Source organism: Trachemys scripta, chromosome 7 (assembly GCF_013100865.1).
Source record: "Trachemys scripta elegans isolate TJP31775 chromosome 7, CAS_Tse_1.0, whole genome shotgun sequence".
NCBI classification, from domain to species: domain Eukaryota; kingdom Metazoa; phylum Chordata; order Testudines; family Emydidae; genus Trachemys; species Trachemys scripta.
In genome coordinates, this window is record NC_048304.1 from 4,522,917 (window position 1) to 4,545,228 (window position 22,312).

The 22,312-nt window shown below is 43.6% G+C and overlaps 1 protein-coding gene across 27 annotated transcripts in view; it reads right to left on the reverse strand.

The window, feature by feature from the left end:
- Positions 1-22,312, reverse strand: part of CADPS (calcium dependent secretion activator) — a 364,439-nt gene that overhangs the window by 7,194 nt on the left and 334,933 nt on the right. The gene's annotated exons all lie outside the window — the stretch shown is intronic.

Here is a 22,312-nt window from a genome sequence, read left to right on the forward strand (position 1 = left end):
AGCGGAGGGGCTGGGAAAGCAGGTAAGCCAGGGTAGGGGGAAGGCTGGGGGAAAACCGAAGTGCAAAGCTGAGGATGGAGTGGACAGCGGCTTCACTGCCTGGGGCCCCAGGGCTGGAGCATGGCCCACGTTTCCCAGAGCCTCCCTTTCACTATGTAGAGTGGGTGAATCACGGGGGTGACTGTGGGCATCTCTACCCTGGAGAAAGGGCAGTGGCCCAGGCAGGGCGAAGGACTTAATGGCTCCTGCCCTCCCCAGGGGAGAAGTTTTAGTAGTGGTTCTCCCAGGTGAGCCTACTTCAAGCAGCATTATCTGCTGGTAGGGTAAGCGACTATCCCAGCGATCAGCTGGGAATGACCTCACAGGCAGGGTGCAGCTGTTCACAGCTCCATTTCCTCCCCAAATTCCATTGTATAGCCAGACAGAGGGGCGTCCGTGGGCGTCTACGGTACGGCAGACAAGTCCGGGGGGCAGCACTCTCTGCTCTACACGCACAAGGCTCCCATCCCCTCCACTGATGGGCATGAGCTGTACACTTCCATGGGTCAGAGCCGAAATCCAAGGCTGACATCTCCTGACAAAGAACTGCTCCCGAACACAGAGACCCTTTGCGCTTAGCTTTACAAACTTCTTGTTCACAAAGGGCGGGGATAAAGGAACAGAAGATCGGCCAGTGAAAAGACGGGGGAGTAATTTTTTCACTTGGTGTCTATACTGTACGGCACCTGGAGAGGAGATTACTGATAGTGGAGGGCGCTTTAAGCTACCAGACAAAGAGCTACCAAGATCCAACAACTGGGAGCTGAAGCTAGACCAATTCTGACTGGAAATAAGACACACATTTTTTATAGGGAGGGTAATTAACCATTGGAGCAACTTAACTAGAGGTGTGGTGGAGTCTTTGTCAATTGGAGTCTACATCAGATTGGATGTCTTTTTCCAGACACTATGCTGTAGCTTAGTCAGAATTTATGGGCCTGATGGGGAATCCCTAGGGGAAATCCTCTGGCCTGAGCTATGCAGATCAGACTGGATAATCACAATGATGCCCCAGGCCTTAAAATCGATGGGTGAGCTTCTGATTCTCTAAGAAGTGCAGCACAGGTCGCGCAGCCTGAGGGAATGGAAACTACGGAGCACGAAGCCACCTTCGTGCCCTTGTAATTCTGGGCTACGCCAAGGGCTGCTTCAAACAACTCTGGGATCTCCCTGGCTGCATTATGGACTGCTGTGCTGCCAGACACCAGCACACGCCTCCTGCCCCATTCCCTGCATGTGTCCTAGGCCAGGGATTGGAAGGAGGTCCTCAGAAGGCAACTTTATGGCCGTTCCACAGCGCTTGCAGCAGAGTAATTCTCCCCCTCCACAACCAGATCTGCTTTATGGCACTCCAGCCCTTTTGTCAGGCATACAGTGGCCAGAGAGGGGTGAGGGCCTCATCCGATGAATCTCTGCTACTGTCGTTTCTCTGATAGACAGGAAATATCTGCTCAAGAGTCATCGCAACCCTATGCCCCAAAATATAAAACCGAAAAGAAACCTGAAAGAAGAAGGTGGTTTCATTTCTTCAAATGGCTCATGCCCTTGGTTCACGTGAGCCATGACCTCTGGCTGCCACCATCCACCTCTGAGCCTGTGCGCCAGAAAATATCACTCCCCTCCTTTAAATGCCTCCTTAAAGGGTCATTCCTTTGAGTTAGACTTCCATCTCTGCCCTGTTTGGAGACTATCCCCAAGTTTTACTAAAGTATTAAAAACAACACCCAGAGAGCAGCTGAGCATGCAGCAATAAGAACATCATATGATCTTCCACCGCTGTATCTCATTCTTTCCATACACAGAAATGAGTGGTGAGTCTCTTGGGGGCAGGGAACAGTCTTTATATTTGTCTGTAATGTGGTGTGCAAGCCTTTGTGTGTCTAACTATTCAATAAAAACAACCACCTCAGCCTTGCGAGGACTGAACTTCCACAGTATCAACTGAAACAAAGAGCTGGACCAACCAAGATGGCGGCCCCCAGAAGGACCAAATTAACTTGCTAGATTCCCAGCAAGGCGCAGAACCATAAGGACGCTGAAGGTGAATTCACGGCTTATTCAGTCTTTAAAAAACAAAAACACCTATCAGTTATTTACTCCCCAAAGCAATTATCATTACAGTCCATGCAATATAATCACCACAAAATACCAATGACTTCCAATGCTCTTCTAACAGGGTTGGCAGTTTTGCTGTTGAGTTTGCCAACCTACATTTGATCCCCTTCTTTCCATCAGCATTTCATGTGAGTCTTTGGAAACATAAAACAAATGAAGCTAAATTATCTACTAAAGACAATGCATTCAAACACCCAGGACACTGGGGAGGTTCAAACTGGATTCTGACTCTGGATCCAAATGCGTCCCCCTTTCCTCCTATGGGTAGGAAAGCATTTGCTACTAAAACGTCAACCATGCAGATCTTTAAAACATGAGACCTACATGTCATGTGTATTTCTTCAATGTATTATAAAATGATCCGTTCACCAAGGCTAAGCCATCCAGTTCACAAGAATTTCAATACTGTAAGTTATAGATGAGGTACAATTCAAGGGATATCTGTTAATACATTTATCCTGATTTTAAAAAATCACATCTATTTATTTTTTTAGATTTAATATAGCATTCTTCAATTGCTGCATCTAAACTTTGCATATGCATAAAACCAGAGTAAGCTATGAGTGAAACAGATACTGAAACAATCACTAGAGACGATGTGTTATTAGAAGGAAGAAGACTTCTGATTTCATGGTAACACAAAGATGTTAACATTTCCACACAACTATATATATATTTTTTACAAGTAATCTCGCTCTCCCAAACAGAAATGGGATCTTAGACACAAGAGACAAAGTCCTGTTGCGATATGAACTAATTAGTTTCTTCTGCCTGTTCAGTTGTTGTACTTAATAAAAATCCTTCGAAAATTATAGCAATCTTTTCTCGGAGCATTTCATACACAATCATAACAGATTATGTTTATTATTATGCGTTTATGCTCACAGAACCCATAGGTGGGAGACAACTCAGCAGAACTTGGATAACACTGTTCAAGCAATGCTTTTATTTGCGTATTGAAATGACTTCGGCACAGAACAATTATGCTCCTAACACCCATGCTTATTTCTAAAACGCATTAAAACGATCTGTTTACCAAGGCTAAGCCATCAGTTATGCAACATTTACTTCCTAACGTAAGGCTGCCTAATTGCAACCTAGAACTGTTGGTGTCTCACTACTAGGAATATATTGATAATATCTGGCTTCGCCGAAAACAACCCATCCGCTACTTTGACACTGGGGATCCAAGCGTTTCCTTGCCCAATCAGTCCAAACTATCCCCCAATAGGGCGCTTCTCTTTCATAAGTTGCTTGGTCAAGCAAAACTCCCACTGAATCAGATCCTGGAGTTTCTTTCTTTGTTTCTGCTCAGACCTTGCCAATTCCAATGGCAGTTTTCCCCCAGCCAGGCATGAATTAAAAACTCAGTTCTTTTCCCAGCAAGAATTTCAGGAACGGCCCCAATGGCTGTAACTGGACACTGCAGTTGGCATCTTCAGGTAGCCGCCTAAGGATTCCAATTGCTCTGTCAGTCTCCCTTTCTCCAGTCCCCTTTCTTTCCCAGCACACCTGACTGCCACTCTTGCCGGGGCAGAAGTAGGCAGATTCTGACTCTCCTGAACAGACCCAGTAGGGGGTGCTGAAGCATGACCTCTGGCAGGCTTTGACCGTTACCGTGACAACCTCCCAGCCAGCCTGAGCAATAGGTTTAATGCCTGGAAGAGGAGAGTTTGGCGTCGGCGCTCGGGAGCTGTTGAAATAGCAGGCTTGTCTCTGAATATATAAATGGCAAAAATTGATATGAATAAATCTGCAAGTAACACACAGACTGTGGCACGTTTTATCAAAAACCGTGCTGGGTTCCTGTGCTTTTGGGGAGGTGGTGTCATTACACATACACAAGAACATCTGCAAACTCCCGTTTTCTTTAGGGAGGTCTGAATGGAAGCCTGACCTCCTGTTCCTTGCCATGAACCTGGAGTTCACACTCATATTTTACATGTTACAGGAAGCCACAGTTCACTCCAGGGGTGCTGCAAACAGAATCTCATAAGCCAGATGCAGCACCGCTTTCTAATGCACCTGAAGGAGTTGTATTCTTCATTCAAAAGCTCACATACTAGTAGCTTAAGGTCACCTCAGCTTTTGTAAAGGGGAGGACAAAACCAGGAATGCTTATGGGGCTGGGTTGTCAGCAGGGTAGCAGAGGGATTACAAGAAACCGGTGACTCTGCCTCTTTCTGCCTTTGCGGGTAGTTTTTTTTGTGTGAACAAGTGCCATACAACAGATTGAGGCTGGTATAAAGGCCTGGGACTGTGCAAGAGCACCCCGCTGAGCCTCAGCTGTGCTTGCAATTAGCAATAGGCATGAAATGATGATTGTTGTGGTGGCTGATGGCAATCTGAAGTGACAAGTTTTATGGGGGAAGTTGCAGCGGGGATGTGCGGCAAGTTTTTGCAAACCATTAATCGGAGGCTGCAGCAGGGTTTAGTCAAAGCTATTTTGTGTCATTCAAAACGTCTTACAAGGATGCTGAAAGAATATTTTCTGCTCTCCGTGCCTCGGAATGGACTTTTTCTAGGTCAGGGATTCTTTACTGCCCTATTTAGTGTCAAAACTACCCATTTGCCTCAAATTAGCAGAAAGCTTGTAGTTAAGGGCTGGAGATTAAGCCTACAAAATTACTCAGCAGGTGACTGCTGGGGGGGATTTGGGGGTTGAGAAGTCTTTAAAACTGACTACAAGACATTATATACTTCTGACAAAAGAACATAGTAATCCTACCTGCTTGCTTTAACCACTCTTGTTTGTCCTTTATTATGTGCTTTAATGCTCATGAGAGCAAAACTACTGGTGATACTACTCAATTACCATAGTAACTCTCACCTATGACCCCTGATTTCAGTCCTTGCTTTCCAACCAGAACCAATCCAAGCAATTCAAATCTATTTAGAACTGTGACCTACCAGTGTCTGGAAAGCACTGAGCACAGGCTGCCCCTTCCTTTTGTCTGGCCCATGAACTTGTTTTGAAACGTTGAAAGGAGGCTGTCGAGCAAGCCTTTGAATTCAAGGTGTTCCGAAGGTAACGGATTCTGCGGCGGGAGGCTGCCTCCGCGGCACCCAGCATCAAAGCAACGCAAAATAAGGAGGCCGCGCACCGGGGCACACAAGAGGAACGTGCTCACGTCCGGCCATGGGTTTCGCTGCTAACCCGACACGTGAATTTGCTGTGAAACAGGAGCCCCTTCTCCAACAGTTTGGTACGTTTCTCTGATCGGCCATACACTCGTGTCCATTCTCCACTCACTGAGCCAGGTCCTCTGCTCAAGTCATCGGAGCTATGCTGATTTTCATCCGACCCCATGTAAGGATCAGGATCAATATCAGCGAGTGTATGGAGGGAGAAGAGATGGTCAAATTCTACCTTTAAGGCTGTCACAACGGTTCATGAAGCTACATTTCATTTTTCCCTTAGGAGGGAACGTACATCGGCAGCCCTGGAGAACTCCCAAGCCTGTTTTTTAGTAATCAAGTCTGCACACAATTGAGAACTTACTTTGCAAGCACATGACTTGGCTACACGAGTCTACAACAATCCACAAGTCGTCCTTTCATGCCACACCTATCTAGCCATGTAGCATACGAATTGAAGCCTTGCACCTGGAGTATGCAAACTTGGAGTGCAAATGTGCGCACAACTCAGATGCACATAGACCTAAATTCTGAAGACCAGGTCCTTTAGGACCAATTATATAAGAACATTTCTAGCGAAAAGCAACAGAGCGTCCTGTGGCACCTTTAAGACTAACAGAAGTATAGCAAAGAATACTAAGATAGGGACTGCAAAACCTCATGCTTCAGGCCATCAGTTGATCGTTATAGGGGTAAGGAAAGATTTTGCACCCCACCACCATATACACTATTGGCCAGGTGCATTATGGGAGATTCTCACTATCTTCTGAAACATCAGGCACATGGTATTGTCAGAGGCAGGATACAGTATTTGATGCTGTGAGCTGACACGGCTCATCCTCTGCATTCAGCTTATTGTACGAGAGAATACTGGAAATGTCAACGTTGAGAAGGGCACAAGAGTGAAGCCACTTCTGGCCATCTGGGGTCCCCTGAGCTTCAAGGATTTCCCCTCAAACTTGCTTAATTACCTCATCCTCAAGGCCCTGTACAGTTCCTCTAGGTACAGGTTCTTGTGGAGTCTCTCAGTGTTCTCTCTCAGTCCCCTAAGTGAGGCTTGCTGAGGAACGACATGGCTTTTTCCTTGCCCACTGTGACCGGGCATGCTGGCTCCATGTTGCTTCTCAGACCCACCAACCCAGATGTGAAGGACTCAGCTGTAGTCTCACACTCAGAGTCGCGCATGGTAGCACATTGTGCTACCGCGAGACAGCTGAACTGGCTCTCCGAAATGAACAGGAGACGAATGACAACTCAGACAGGGTATGCTGGGAACGACAGAATGTAAGAACTTTGCAAAAGTGACTGATCCAAATGGTAACTGCCCAAGGCGTGACTGATGCATCTTTCACACCTTTATCTTTGTAGAAAAGTGTCACGTGCAAAATCATGCGACTCCCTGTGGGGTGACTTCACCAAAGCAAAATTTACTTTAGGTAACCTTTAAAACCCCAGGCGTGCACTTCAGTAGCAGAGTGGGTCTCCATTACCTTCGCCCTTGCATAGTCATTGACACCTATGCAAATTGGATGTAGAACGTTCCCAGTGGTGGGGTTTACACCGGTTTTGCCCAGGTGTAGATGATGATAAGCATGAGTGGGTGGAAAATCAGGAACATTATATTTTACACATGCTCATTTTAAAAAAGTTCAGTTCTGGGCCAGCCCAAAGGCACTACCATGCGAGAGAGCTGGGTTTGATGGCAACCTTTGGGGTCAGATCTTTGGCCCTACTCTGTCCTGAGGCTGCTCTAAGTTGCATCAGGATGCAAAACTGGATTGGAAGGGGTGGAGGAAAAGTGGTGTAATGCCATCTCTGGCTTCCTCTCCCCACGTCCTGCACTGAACAGAGCTGAGCCAGACCAGCAGATCTAGCCCCAAGGCCTTTGCTCTAAGCAGAGGCTACAGCATTAGGGGAAGAACTGTCTTATTTTCTGTGGAAGTGTAACTACGCACCGCTGGGGCGCCTCCTTGTGGCGCACCAGGGGATTAGTTCTCGACCAGTCAGATGCGCCCTCCTTTGGTTGCACGCCCCCTGGGCTGTCTCCCTCTCTCTGATTTGATTTGTCCCCCTTCATGGCTGGGCCCTTCAGCCAGGTCATTATAGTTTTCCTCTTCTGGGGACACAAAATTCTTCTGGACAAAGTGTCTCAGGCAGTCTTCCGCTCCACTGCCCAGACTGTGCCACTTTCCCAGGGGACGGTAGGCGACCCCGGACCCTCCTGCTTCCCCAGCTTCCAGCCGAGGGACCCTACAACTAGCAATCCCAGACCCAGTTGCTCTTTCCCTGAGCTTCTTCCTACTTTTCCTTATCTTCTGCTCTACCCCGGGTCACCACCAGAGCTTCCTCTGCTCCCTGTGGCGACTTCCCTCCCTTGGGGTCCTGCCAGAGTCTGCAGTCTAAGACACGATCCCAGGGCTTATTTTCCTCCTTGTCTCTTGCCAACTCCCCTTCTTCTCTAGGGAGTGGCAGCAGAATTCCTTCCCGCCACCTCCTCTAAACACCAACTTCCTCTCTTTCTGCCTGTCCCAGCGCTTCCCCTGGCTGGGCTTCATCTGCCATTAGCCTGTATCAGCCCTGACTCTCCTCCGGGTGCAGCCTGTCACAGGGTTAATAGACACCCCAGCACAAAAAGGTTAAGTACACTTCCTCCTAGAATCCCAGAGGGGTGAGCCGCAGGCACAGGGCTGAGGGGGTGGGGAAGAAGGGCCGTGAATTTCTAGGCACCACAGTGGAGGGCACATAGAAATGCCTAGACCAGAGAGATTGATACTGCCGCTAAATTGCGGAGTAGGATGGTGGCAAAGACTGGTGTGGATGTGAAGAGCTGCTGCCCCCCGAGACTCATGAATTTAACAGCAATCCGCCAGCGTCAATTAGAAGATGGGAACAGAGAAACTTCTGCCACAAAAAGAGAAACGTCTCTGCCCTGCTGAGACCTACCCACACATTAGTGCCCTTCCCACTAGTTTATAAACTTTTCTTCCAGTTTCTCAATGAAAACCATATTTTGCTATTATCATTATTGCAGGCTGCCATGCTTGCAGGCCTCCTCCCCCACCTTCGTTAGGAAGCTGATCTTTGAGTAACTCTTCTGCAGAGGATATTACCTTTCTGAGCCAGGACACCTGTCTGTGTAACCAGGCACACGTTGGGATCACTCCTCCAGCCAGTGTAAATCGATGAAGCTCCATGTGTTTGTACAGCACCTAGCGTAACAGTGACTGGGGTTCCTAGGTGCTATGGCAATGCAAATAATAAAATCAGTGGCCTATGATGATTTACATCTGCTGAGGATCTGGCCCGTAGCCTTCACTCCTTGCTCTCCTCGGCACAGGCCCCGGTTCACAGAGCTGTATGTCGGAATATTTTTGGATTTTTCAGACAGCAATCCGAGAAGTCAGTGAGAAGTTACCACATTACAGATCCCCAAAATAGTTAAACAGAAAATGAATGACGAGTTAATGTTGTAAGCATTGATCAGCCAGTCTTACAATTAACGCTTCCAATAAAAAAAGCTCCCCCTTTTATAGGGCAGAATAAGAAATTAAACACTTGTGGGTTCATTCTAAAGAATGAATGAAATTGAATAAGCTACCTAGTACTTGAGATTCACAGTGAGTGCCTGAATAGAGCAAACCTCCTAAGTTGAATGGATTGCCTTTTGGGACCAATTTGTCTCTTTTCACTCTTTAGTCTTCCTTTTTGGCTGACAGATGTACAAAGGCGGAACTGCGCTGTGCAGCTTATCTACATGCACCCGCAGCAGCTGTCACTTTTGTCGAGCAAGTTAATCAAGCAAATGCCACCATATCCCACTTTCTATAAGGAACAACATGTTATAGACAGTAGTCTTGGGAGAGAGAGAGGGAGAGAGACTTTATTTTAACTTTGATTAGCTCGAATTTTTCTGTGTGTGTGTGTGTGCGTGTGCGTTTTCAACCAACTGCACAAGCCAACACTTTTGTCCTCACCCAGTACAAATATTTAATATTATTTTAAGTGTAATTTGCACTATTGGGAGGGCTGTCCAGTTTTAATTACATTTAAAGGACTTAGAGACAGGGTTCAAGAAAAAGCGAAATGGAAGCTTTTTGTGTGTGTTAATGCTTGTTGATGATAATATATTGATTGTCAATCTCTAAGCCAAAAAGATTAGTGTAGTAAATACTATTATCTGGATGCCACAAGTGAAGTGCTAGCTTCATTTCCCCCTGCTTTTTCTTTGTAAAGGAGTTTGAATCACTGGTTGTTATTTATACATTTTCTTTGATAAAACCAACTTGTGTGGCTGATTTTTTTTAAACCCCTGCCTCATTAAGTACATAATAGCATTTATGTGTGGGTCTTTCTGCTCTTTAGCCGTTCAAGCTTATGCTTATATTCCTCGATTACAACCAAGTTTCAAAACTTCTGATGTTCACAAACAATTGGATATACACCAATATTGTATCTATCAAATTCTCCACTACTATCACCACAGGCTATAAAATCACAGGCACTATTGAGAAAGAATATATAAATAGCTATCTTTCTGTTATACCACCATGGACCATACAATAAGAGTATCTGATCTCTGAGTAACTAAATATTCTACAGAGTACTTAAAAAGGTGGCTGTCTTTCTGTATACCACCACAGACCACACAATAACAAGGCATAACCGAAAGAGTATGCAGAGACAGCTGTCTTTCTATTATAAAACACATTCTTTTATGCGTTGTTTCTTTCAAAATATAAAAGTTGATAACTTGTTTTTTTGGGTAACAATTTGTGATGCGCTAGCTTACCTTCCAGTAGGGATTTCCAACTGGGTTACCTTCAGAAACAGAATGCACATTTCAATAATATTTTGGGTACACGCCTTATTTAAGACACTATAGAACAGCAAACAGTACCTTGCTCATAAGAGTAAGGACTTCAGTAAGTAAAGATGTTCGCAGGATAGGGTCCTATGTTAGTGGCAAATTTTCCTCTTGATAAGCAATATGCCTTCAATTATTTTTTGCTAACATTTAGCTCAGTAAGTGCTAAATGATAGTGCTATGTTTTTATTTATTACTATTATATTGTTAAAGCACCATGGACATCTATGGTAGAGCATAAGCAATAATAATAATGAACCCTGGTTTAAATAAGTGACTGAAGTGCTTTGCTAAGACTACAGATGGACATTTCGGCAAAGATTTTTTTAAATAATACTATAATGATTTCACTGCAGATACATTTAGAGTAGTTCCTACAACCCTGCTGCTCTGTAACTTCTGATTGTTTTTCCCCCCTGTATTATTCCTGGGCTGTGAAATCTCATTCACACTGAAAGCTTAACTATGTGGGCAGGGTGTAAAGTCAAAGGGGATTGATATTAAAATCATTTGTATTATTATTTAATAATACCACAGTGTCAGCCTTACATAATAGGATCAAGCCGCTACCCTGAACTATTAATCATCTGTCTAGGATGTAAATGGCATTGAATTACACCATCTTTTTCAAAAGAAACCACAAAAACGTTGTTTGAATCATGTAAACGGAATGCCTTAGACACAAGGAAGGAAATTCAAAGTGAAAGCTGAAACTCACACACAGTTGTGTTTAAGTACAGCAGGCTTTTTGTAGTACATACGGTAGCTAAGATCACCCACTGTTTGAGGACCTCAGCAAGAGGGCGAGTTAAGGATGGAGTTTCACCCTTAATTGGGTTTAAGTTTGATTTGAAGGGGTCTCTTGCATATCATTCCCGTCAGTGCTAATGGAAGGTCCATATAGAACTTCCTGTTGTCTCTAGCAAATGGACTTGTTGGTTGTAAATGTTCAGTGCTGTGCTTATGAGATTAGACACGCAACTCCCACTATTATTAATGGAAAAAGACGATTCTAATCTGGGGGTTTTTTTGCTTTGTATTTTTTATGCATATATCTGGTCTCGCACTTACGTTATAAGTAAACATCCGAATCATTTCATTCATGGAGAGCTTCTGCATTAGGGCTCTGTGCTGCATACAATTAATTAATAATTAGAATACATTTTGTACACCACCACTTAAGCACTCTGGGATGGGTTAAGGCTCCTTAACTCCAAATTATAGTTCCTCTGAAGCCATTCAGCTCCTTAACGTCATCCAAGCCCAGATTTCAACAGAGAGAGAGAGTTTAAAAAAAGCCAACTGGAGGCATTAACTCCTGCACCTTCACGACACTGGGACAGTTATGAAAACAATCCAAGCTTTATATTTATCACACGATTCGTAAACGCTATAGTTTCCTCTACATTTCCAAATAGTTGCCTAGGATTTAGCCACACAAGTCCCATCCATCGTGAAGTCTCACCACCTGGGACTGTCGTCTCCCTAGAGCCAGTAAAAGAAGCAGTGCCCAGTCTCAACAGCACTTGGATGGGGGACGTCAAAGGAAAAAGCGACTTACTCTAGGAAGGGGCGTGTCACAGAGTGTGAGTAGCCTATGGTGGACTCACCACTCTGTGCACTTCGTAAGCATCCCCACCGGGGCCAAACTGAGGAGATAATTGGTTAAACACCAGGTGATTCAGCTCCTCCTCAGCTGAGGACAGTTAAAAGAGATACAGGAAGAGGAAGGGGAAAGAGGGGAAGGCCCGATGGAAGGGCCAGAGCAGCCCAGGCTCTCGGGGAGGGGAGATTTCCCCCCCCTTTCCCTCTGTGCCTAGGGAGAAGGTCAAAGCCTTATGTCATGGGGGGAGAAGGACTTGTATAGCCCATTGTACATAAAGCACACGGTGGTGAACCTATGCAGGAGTGTGTGAGAACTGCTGGCAGCTCACGGAAGTCGGTGGGATGACTCGGGTGAGTAAAGTTAAGCACACGTGTGTTTCCAGGGACAGGGCCTGAGAAGGTGGCGCTCTCCTGAGTTATGATGGAACCAATCCCCTAGCCTGGTGTGGTTGTGTTGAAGAAGATGCTGTTTTTCTGATGACAGGTAAAACGAACGCCCTGGCCATTAAAGATTTATAACGCTTCTCCTGGCCAAAACCCATTGCCTGTAGGATTCGAAGGTGGGAAGAATGCAGTTGAATACATGTTTAATTCTTAAAAACAAAGCCCGTGCAGAGGTGTAAAAGACATGGGGATCCAATGCACTCACTTGTTGCAACCAGATGGCCTCAGACTCCAACACTGCAACTGTGTCCAGACAGAGCCCTGGCTCCCTGCAGGTGCAGGGGTCTGCCAGGTAGGGACAGTTGCAGGATATAGGTCTTAAAAATTGCTTCTGGGTTGTGACTGAGGGAGTCATGAGATCCAGGGAATAGCTGGAGTACCTGTGTGTGTGTGTGTGGGGGGGTCCTCTTGGATCACAGCTGCCCCGTGGGCCCTGAATGGTGGCTTTTCTGACATAGGGTATTGCACCTCACCCGTGAATTGTAACCCCACCCAGTGTTTGCAGCAATTAATTCCAAAGGACACATGCCTCTTCAAGTTGTTCTCTAGGGCCCTAATCCTCCAAATGCTCGGGGGTAACTCTACTCAGACATGTAGTCCCACCAGAGTCAATGCGGGTTATCCACCCCTAGTCAATAGGGCTACTCGGATGAGTAAAGTGGTACGTGTTTACAGGATCTGGCCCTAAATGTGGTCTGGGTGTATTGACATGCTTTGTTCCTGGGTACCTGTCCTTCTCTTCCTCCCAAGCAGATACAGCTGTGCAAAACTCACAGTGCTTGTAGCATGGTATTTTACACACAAGTGATCACTGCCCCAAATGATTTTGCCCCCACTAAATTTTACATTATTTGCAATTTTGATAAAATAGTTTTTGCATAAAAAAGATGGACTATAGATTGCAATACTGTTTTCTGCATTCTCCACTTGTGTTTTTTTAATTCTTTTTTAAAGAAAAGATGTTGACATTTTAAACCGAGGTTCCCATATAAAGAACCTGGTTAAACATAATAGCTACGTAACATTTTTGTAAAGAGCCCAGCCCTTTGTTTGTCAAAGCAATATAATACAATGACAGTATAATTGGATGTAATGTTGATTAATAAGATGCAATGTATGTTATACAATACTTTAATTGTACAGGGTTTTTTTTAGATTTTAACACTAGAACTGAATCAAAAGACGTCACAAACTGGAGCTGGGAACCTTTCATTGAGTTCTCTTGTATAGCCTACACATTCCAAAAAGTGTAGTTAAAGGCTGCCTAGGTATTAACTGTGAACTGGAAAAGAGTGAATGGGGAGAAAAGGATCCTCTGGTATCGTACGTGGGATTTCAGGACAGAGAAAAGATATTTCTTTTCCAGCTCTTGGTAAGCATTTTTGTACGCTGATATCATAAGTGCAGGGCGAGGTTTAAAGGAATCTTGGGGAAAGAAAAGAGCTGCAGATCAAGAGAAATGAAGTGGCCTATAACTGCTAATCTAACATGCACCACTGGCTCACTTGCTACCCTGGGAGCAATTGTGGGGGACTGGACTGCAGAGAGAAAAGGGAACGAGGCATGAAGAAGCTATTGGACATCAAACAATCCTTCATTGTCAGTGCGGAGGGCCTAATCCTCCTCCCAGCACACAGCGTATGCTGTACACGGGTGTAAGGAATCCTGCTCCATGGGCCATGGGAAGGGAGTGAACCACTCTGTGATGACAGCTGTTGCCTCAGCCCTGCAGCAGATCCTTCTGTTATCCCTGACAAACGTGCATGAGGTTAGGTCAACAGATCTGGACAGTCAAAGACCTACCCGCTCAGCTCCTGCTCTGGTTCTCCCCAGACTTGTCTTGGAAAAACCCACTCTGTGCTGCACACAGGAACTCCCTGTTCCCCATGTGTAGCTATCCCACTGCATGCTGGGACTTCTAGGTGCACAAAGGAGCAGGGTGGAAAAAGGATTTGCCCAGTGAAATATAGGATTTTTTTTGGGGGGGGGGAACAGAATTGTTCGTTTTGCCACTGACTTATCTACAAAGTCTCAGATTCCAATGCTAAAATATTTTCTCACTTGAGTATCATGACTATTTCGTGTCACGTGAGCGCTAACTATTGATTACAGAATTATAGACATGCAGGGTTGGAAGGGACCTTCTGAGGTCATCAAATCCTGCCCCCTTCGCTGAGGCAGGACCAAGTAAACCTAGATCATCCCTGACAGGTGTTTGTCCAACTTGTTCTTAAAAACCTCCAATGATGGGGATTCCACAACCTTCCTTGGAAGCCTGTTCCAGAGCTTAACTACCCTGAGAGTCAGAAACTTTTTGCCTCATATCTAACCTGCATCTCTCTTGCTGCTGACTACGGCCATTACTTCTTGTCCTCGCTCACTGGACATAAAGAACAATTGACCCCATCCTCTTTATAACAGCTCTTAACATATTTGAAGCTTATCAGAGTCCCACTCAGTCTTCTTTTCTCAAGACTAAACATGCCCAATTATTTTAACCTTTTCTCATAGGTCAGGTTTTCTAAACCTTTGATCATTTTGGTTGCTGTCCTCTGGACTCTCTCCAATTTGTCCACATCTTCCCTAAAGTGTGGTGCCCAGAACTGGACACAGCTCTCCAGCTCAGCTTTACCAGTGCCGAATAGAGTGGGACAATTACCTCCCGTGTCTTACACACAACACTCCTGATATCTTCACACTTAAACTTTGACCCAGTCGTGCTTTCCTTGGGCTTGCAAAATTTCAGTGGAAATCAATGGGGCTTTTAGGGTCACAAGAAATGCAAGATTGGACCTGTAGGTTCTCATTCTAGACTAACTACCAACTGGAAGCTCAAATTAGTTAAAAACAACTGTTAAATACAATTAGACAAGCAGATCTCAGTGTGTTAAGGGCCAGATTTTCGAAGGTATTTAAAAGCTGCGAATAGGTGCTCTTGAAAATTCAACTAGGACCTAAGGTGGCAAGCCACCTTACCCCTCACAGTTGCCCCCAGCAATGGGAGTTAGGTACCTAGGCATTTTTGAAAATCTCACTATCTGCATAACTTTAATAATCTGGCCCTACATGACTTGCATATATTGCACAGTGATAAATATGTACATAGAGCTCTAATCCAACAATCTATGTTGGCTAAGCAGGAAAGACTATGCTGTTAAGCTAACTGACCTCTCATTTCAGAATTTAGGACGATTTGTCTTCTGTAATGCAACGTGACAATATTCCTTCCACAAAATGTACCTTGGATATTTTTTTAATGGCAAAATAAAGAGTCTGTTGCTTACAGTCTGCCATAAAAAGAATATTCTCCAACGCTAAAAAGCACTGTGCAGATCATGTTAGCACGACTATGCTGACCTAAAGTAACAGAGCAATCAGTCTGACTTCTTAGAATGATTAATGGAACAATCTCCTCTGGAAAAGAAAACAAATTAACTGTCTTCACCAAATGTCTCCTGAAACACGAAAAGCTGTTCTGATAAAGACATTTAGAGGGAAAAACTCTTACACGCATGTAAAATCCAGTGACAGATCTAGGACTTATTTTATTAAGAGGCTCCCTAAAATAAATTAAATGAAACCTACTTAAATGAATACTTCATGAAAGAATAAACCTTGTTACCGGAATACATTTACTAGGCAAGATCCTATTCCGGAACAAGTCCTCACTACCTTGGGCAGCTTGTGGGCAGGAACAGTACGAAAACAGGTCTTCTCCTCCCTTTTGCCATGATTAATAAGCCTATTAAACATCTCTTGTCCTTTTTAAAAACACGCTTTGCATACGAACTCCAAAAGACGAAGGGGTCAGCTGTGAAATAGCATGATCCTGCATGTGGGTTTGAAACATGTCTTTTTGTTGGGTAACCCCCCCCCATTAATAAAGGAGGGTATACAATGTTCTTCTTCCCCAGGGCAGCAATAGCTGTATACAGACAATATTTTTCACCACAATGTACTTTACGGTTTTTACTCAACTGCCATGAAGCACAGTACCTGCAATCTAACTCTCCTTTCTTTGAGTAAAAAATTCAATTGACGTGACTTCAACTGATTCAAACATTATGCCTTAACTGAAAAAACAAAGGCTGCATTAAAAGTAACTCTTTTAAAGACATGCTTAAAACAATGCAGTATTTCCCAAGGCCAATCTGCTTTATTTTCTTCACTTCAAAATTGACTCTTTCTTAGACAAAAGCAGCTGAAGAAGAAACAGCACAGGGAGGCTGTCTCGGGATGGAAGTAGGAGAATTGGTGCCCCAGTGAGCAGTCTGGCTGTACAGGAGGAAAAGTAGCTGTTTTCTAAGGTTCAATCAGCCAGCTGCACGAGCTTCTTCTATAGCTGTCAATATCCCCACTGCGAATTTCCATATATTTAGGAGTATACGAAGTGCGGATTCAGCAGGGTACTTGGGCACGTGCGTATCTTTAAGCACACGAGTAGTCCCATAAAAGCCAGTGCTAACTGCTGATCTGGGGTCCAAGTCATTTGTGCCGAAGTTTCTTTTTTCAACTTCAGCACTCCTTCGATTCCGACTTGTATTGACGTGATACGTTTGACATTCATGAATCAATTAATATTTAGTATAATTGCCTTTTAAAAATACGGGACCAAATCCTGTCTCATGCATCTCCAGAGCTGTGCTCCGGCTGGACTCATGGGCATGGAGGTCTATTCCTGCTGCCATATCTGATAGGAATGCATTGCACAGAGCACTTTGCCAGGGGACAAGCCTGATCCATGTATCGGAGATGGCGGAGTTGAGGGGCAGGGAGCTGAGCTGACTTGGCAAGGCTGGGAATAGGACCCAGGTTTCTTGATCCCTATTCTGGGCCCCTAACCAGCGTACAGAGGTGGGGGAGGCAGCACCTCCCGTGATGTTCCAGCATGAGGTGCTCTGGGATCTCCCTGGCAGGTGGGGAGGGTGAAGGGGCCAAATGGCCCCATCTTGAAGAGCTGTGTCAGAGCCTCCAATTGCAGATGCCGGATGCTGGGGTGACTGTCCCATCAAAGCTGAAGATCCTCTCTCCGACAAGCAACCATGGGGGTGAACAGCTCTCAGGACCGCCTTACTCTGCCCTCCCTCCCTGGCTTCCTCACCTACATCCCTCAAACCCACTGATTTCCATTTGCCTCTGTGTGTCAACATCAAAACACCCTCATTTTTCCTGCAAATACAAAGTGGCTTCCTGAAGGTATTTTAAACCACTCCTTTAACAACAAGTATGCAGGCTATAACTGTCTGCACATAGAGTTCGGAGGCAGCTGAATGTATAATGTGACAGTAAAATGGTAAGTCAAGCCTTCTGCAAAAGTACAGAGCAGTTAGCACTGTAACTACGACTGCATCATCAGGACGGTATCACTGCATGATTAAGTTCTTACCAGACTTTTCAGTAAGGGCAACCTTACTGATCTGATAACTGCCAAGGACAAGCCAAATACACAGAGTCAATCTATGCACATTTAATCCCCAGAAGACAGATTAAGTGTATAATTGACCCATATAATCCATGTATCATCTCCAGTCAAATGTTTTCTATGTCCGGTTTAGGCGGACACGAGGCCCATAAGAAAGCTATCAAAGACACAATATTACCATTGCAGTGGATTTCATCAAAGTTAGAGATGGCTTTTTAATCACTGATCTCAGAGACTGCTAGATTTAAGCAGATGAACTAGCACTAAGCACATCTGTTTTAATCCTTATCTTCTACTCAGGCTTGTGTCTTCAAGAAGTACATGGAGGAAAAAAATAAATTAATTTTTGTTTAGATCTTGCAATCTTAGGAGCTTCTCCTGATGATCTGATCTCTCATATCAAAAGCATGTTTTGGGTTTTTTTGGGGGTAAGATATTGAATTAATCATGAGAAAGAAAAAATACCATCTGCGCTATTTATGGACTTTGGAGGTTTGCATCAATATCCTGAAATTCACAGGAACCATGGTTGCTTTCTCTACATTCAGCAGCCTTTTGTACACTAGCTACACTCCTGTGACCAAGACATCAGTATTTTGCTAGTTAGGCAAAAGTCAGGCTAGTGATTATAATATCAACAGGTCCACCATATAGTTTTGTGATCAGATAGGTTCTGATTGGCTGGAAAATACATAAACTACGTATGCGGATCTAAATCTGTAAACTATCATCATTAAAGGCACTAATCTTTGCAGGCAAATCTTCCGCTGGCCTCAAAGGGAATTCTGGCTGTGTAGGGGCCTGGTCCTAAAAGACGCTGAGTGCCCTCAGTTGAGAGGGCTCAGAACCACACAGGATTGGCTTCAATGACTGCAAGATCAGTCACCTTTCTTCAGGTCCATGACATACCTCAAGCCCATCTGGCCCACACTTCGTATTTGAAACAATCAAATACAGACGCCCCCTGGGTTACGCAAACCCGACTTCCGCAAATCCGCACTTAGGGAAAAAGTTCCGTAAGCTAGAAATAGGAGGATTTTTTCCCCTTTTTTTTTTTTTTTTTTTTGCTAACGGTCGGGTACACGTTTCCCATTTATGCAAAATTCGAGTTACACAAGGCGTTCTGGAACCGAACGCTTGCATAAGTTGGGGACCGTCTGTATGTCAAAAATCACCCTTCAGAGACAAACTATTACACTAAACTGAGTTTGCAGCTTCTCTTTTTTCAAAGCATCATACAATTTTTTAAACCACATGAACATACAGAGACATGCACATAAACAAAGACCGTCAATAAGCTGTTCTTAAATTCTTCTCTTACTAGTTCTCTGTACCAGTGAGCCATGTTACAGTATCGTAGCTTTAACAAATGCAGTGTAGTCATAGCTGTGTCGGTCCCAGGATATTGGAGAGACAAGGCAGCTGGGGTAATATCTTTTACTGGATCAACTTCTGTTGGGGACAGACACAAGCTTTTGAGCCACACCGAGCTCTTCTTGGTCCAATAAAAGATATTACCTCACCCTCCTTGTCTCTTTAAAAAATACTACCAGTTTAGTGGGACAGGCCAAATAAATAAATCATGTTAATCTGCAGTAAATAGGCACTGTTCAAAAATCAAATAATAAAAAATCCTAGTTAGCTTTTGATTACCAGCAGAATTTCACAATCTGTTCCTTTAATGACCCAGAGAATGCAGATATTAAAAATTAAGATGATGACTTTACTGCAGGGAAAAAACTGACTAATTTACAGAATAAAGGAGATTATCTTAATCCTGCTGTGTGGTCTACATTTTAATCTTCTGCAAGCACCAATATCCACCAAAGAGCACAGTTCTGCTATGCAGGTACCGGCACAATGAGCACTAAGAATATTACCTCAAATATTGTTGGGAACATGGTATAACTAATAGTATCCAGCCTTTTGTAATGGTAGAAAACAAACAGAGCAAATAAACGGAAATACCAGGTGAGAAGAGGGAGGAACCAAAACCCCCAGGAGCTACAAAAAAAATGGAACATGTAATGGACCAAATTATGGGCTTGATTTTGCACCAGTCAAGTCAATGGGAGTTTTTCCAGTGACTTGCATGGGAGGAGGATCTATCCCTATATCCTTGTCCCTATATCCTTCTTGACAATCCTGAAACCCCAGTGAAATCAATGAGGTTGCAGCACACATGTGACAGGAAGATTTTGGCCTGGTCACTAACCATGGCAAGCGAGTTAACATGATACACTAAAAATGTAGGGCCAGATTCTCAGCTGGAATAAATAGGCAGAGCTGCATTAAGGTAAATTGAGCTATGTTGATTTATCCCAGTTGAGGCTGTGGCCTGCAAAATGTTAATTGATGTCTCTATCCAGATTTCAAATTCTGATCTGACTCTGGCCTCACTCACACTGCTGCAACTCCACAGACTGCAAGAGTGTCACTCCTAAAATATACTGATGCAAATGAGAGCAGAATCAGCCCACACATATTTTTAAAAGGATATTTCTATTTTATAATACAAATGTTGATTATTCATTCTCCATCTTTCTTAAAACTGTACCTGGAGGACCCCCCCAAAAAACAAAAAAAACGCCTTGACAAACCTGACAGTTTTATAGAAATCTATCACTGGGATTAACAAAGAAGATAAATAAAACTATTTGGCCACAATGTTTAGCTCCATGAAATTAAGGGCTGAATACTTCAAGAATATTCTAGGTTTTATACACAACTGGTTTGCTTTATTACTCAGACTTCACAACAACACAATGAGCAAAAGCGGCCAAAGTCTGCTTTTGGCTGCGTGGGCATAACCGAGAGTAAAACCTGGACCAAGACGTCTATATAAAAACAAAACAAAAGAAAACATATGGATGTGACGCTGAACCCATTAAAATCCATGGGAGCTTATCACCAACTGTCATAGGAGCAGGGCTGGCCACGGTTAGGAAAACTGACTGAAACAATGCAAAATGTTCACAAACTGATGCTGTGCTGCTAAAGTGTAGAAAACAAGCATGTGGGAAATTCAATTACAGATACTGCAACAAACCATTTCTAGGTGATGGAGATTTCTGTGAATTGACACTGAAGGGCCCAATCCTGAAACCCTTCACCACTGGGAACCATGCTAGCATCACACAGCATTCACCACTGTGTCCAGTACTAAGGGTGTGCAGGATCGGGCCCCAATTTAATTGCACTATTACTAGTTCAGTCAGTGAAGTCAGCACCTTGTCCTTTAGCTTAGGGCTGAACTTGGGAAATAAGCATTTCTTTCAGAAACAATTTTGCAATAGTGAGAGCAGCCAGTTTAAAACACAGTTTTAAGTAATTAAGGTTGCTACCTTTGAAAGTCTAGTGCATTCTAATCCCATATATCGAAATAAAGGATCCAATCTTGTGCACCTTACTCATGTGAAGAGATGCATTTGAGTGAGACACAGAGGAATGTAGTCAGCAGGATTTGGTCCCAGAATTGAATTGCTAACACATCAGAGCAAAAAGTGAATTGCTCTTCCACAATGCCTCGATAGCTGCACGCAGTTATGTAAAAACATATGTAGAAATGTAAATATTATAGGATTTATTACTATTAATAAAATCCTTTATCATTTACCTGCCTAACAGGTTAGGAAAGGTATAGCTTATGAAAAATGTGTGTGTGTGTGGGGGGGGGGGGGGGGGGGGGGGAGGGAATTATGTACTTTTGCCTTCTATTCTTATTTTTTTTTTATTGCTAATTTAACCAAAATATGGTTTTATGATCCTAAGAATGATCAGATCAAACAAATAAATACTCAGGTCAGTGACAGATTTTTAGAGTTTGAGCTAATGACACAAAGTTCTAAAAACCACACAACTGCGAATCTTAAGAAACTGATCAAAGGAAAGGCAACTAAGGCATTGAAAAGAACAACCCAGCTGATCTCTGAAAATTTACTGCTTATGGAATAAAATTCAACATAGATGTGCAATGCGCTAGTGGACCTGCTGCAAAATAGAAGTGACTGTGTCCTTTTTTTCAATGCTTACTGGATGGGTGGTTTATATCTGGCATTCTGTTCTTTAAATTCTTTGAAGAGTGAGCACGCATAGAGCATTAAGGAGTCACTAGTGTGCTTTATGCATGAATGAGGCATTCTCAGTGGATATGGGCCATGCTAGTAGATGTACACAGGAAGATTATTTGACTCTAATTCATGCCACTTGATATAATGTGATAAAACATTTGACATGAGAGATAAGTTCCATTTTAATCTGATAGGATATCAGTGAAAGAAAGAGTGGGAATTATAAAGTAAGAAGAGGTTTCTAAGGGAAAGATGATGTGAAGAAAGAAGAATATCAAGTAAAGAAGGCATTTGATTGGGGAAAAAAAAAGCCTTCCCTACACACTGTGGAAGCAAATGAGTAAGTAAACAAAGCATATAAAGTTATTAACATTCTAGAGCCAGAAGACTGAAAAATGATGTTGCTGAGAGGTGAAAGAAAAGAAAGTTTGAATGTAAGCTGTTTCACACAGTCACAGAAATCAATATATAAACAAAGATCCTAGAAGTGATTGAAACACTAATGTTAAGTGCTTGCCATAAACATAAAACCTTCAGTGAACAATAGCTACAAGGACGGAAAGTGTGTCACACAACAAAAGCAACAGAGAGAGAGACAGGTACATCAGTTAACAT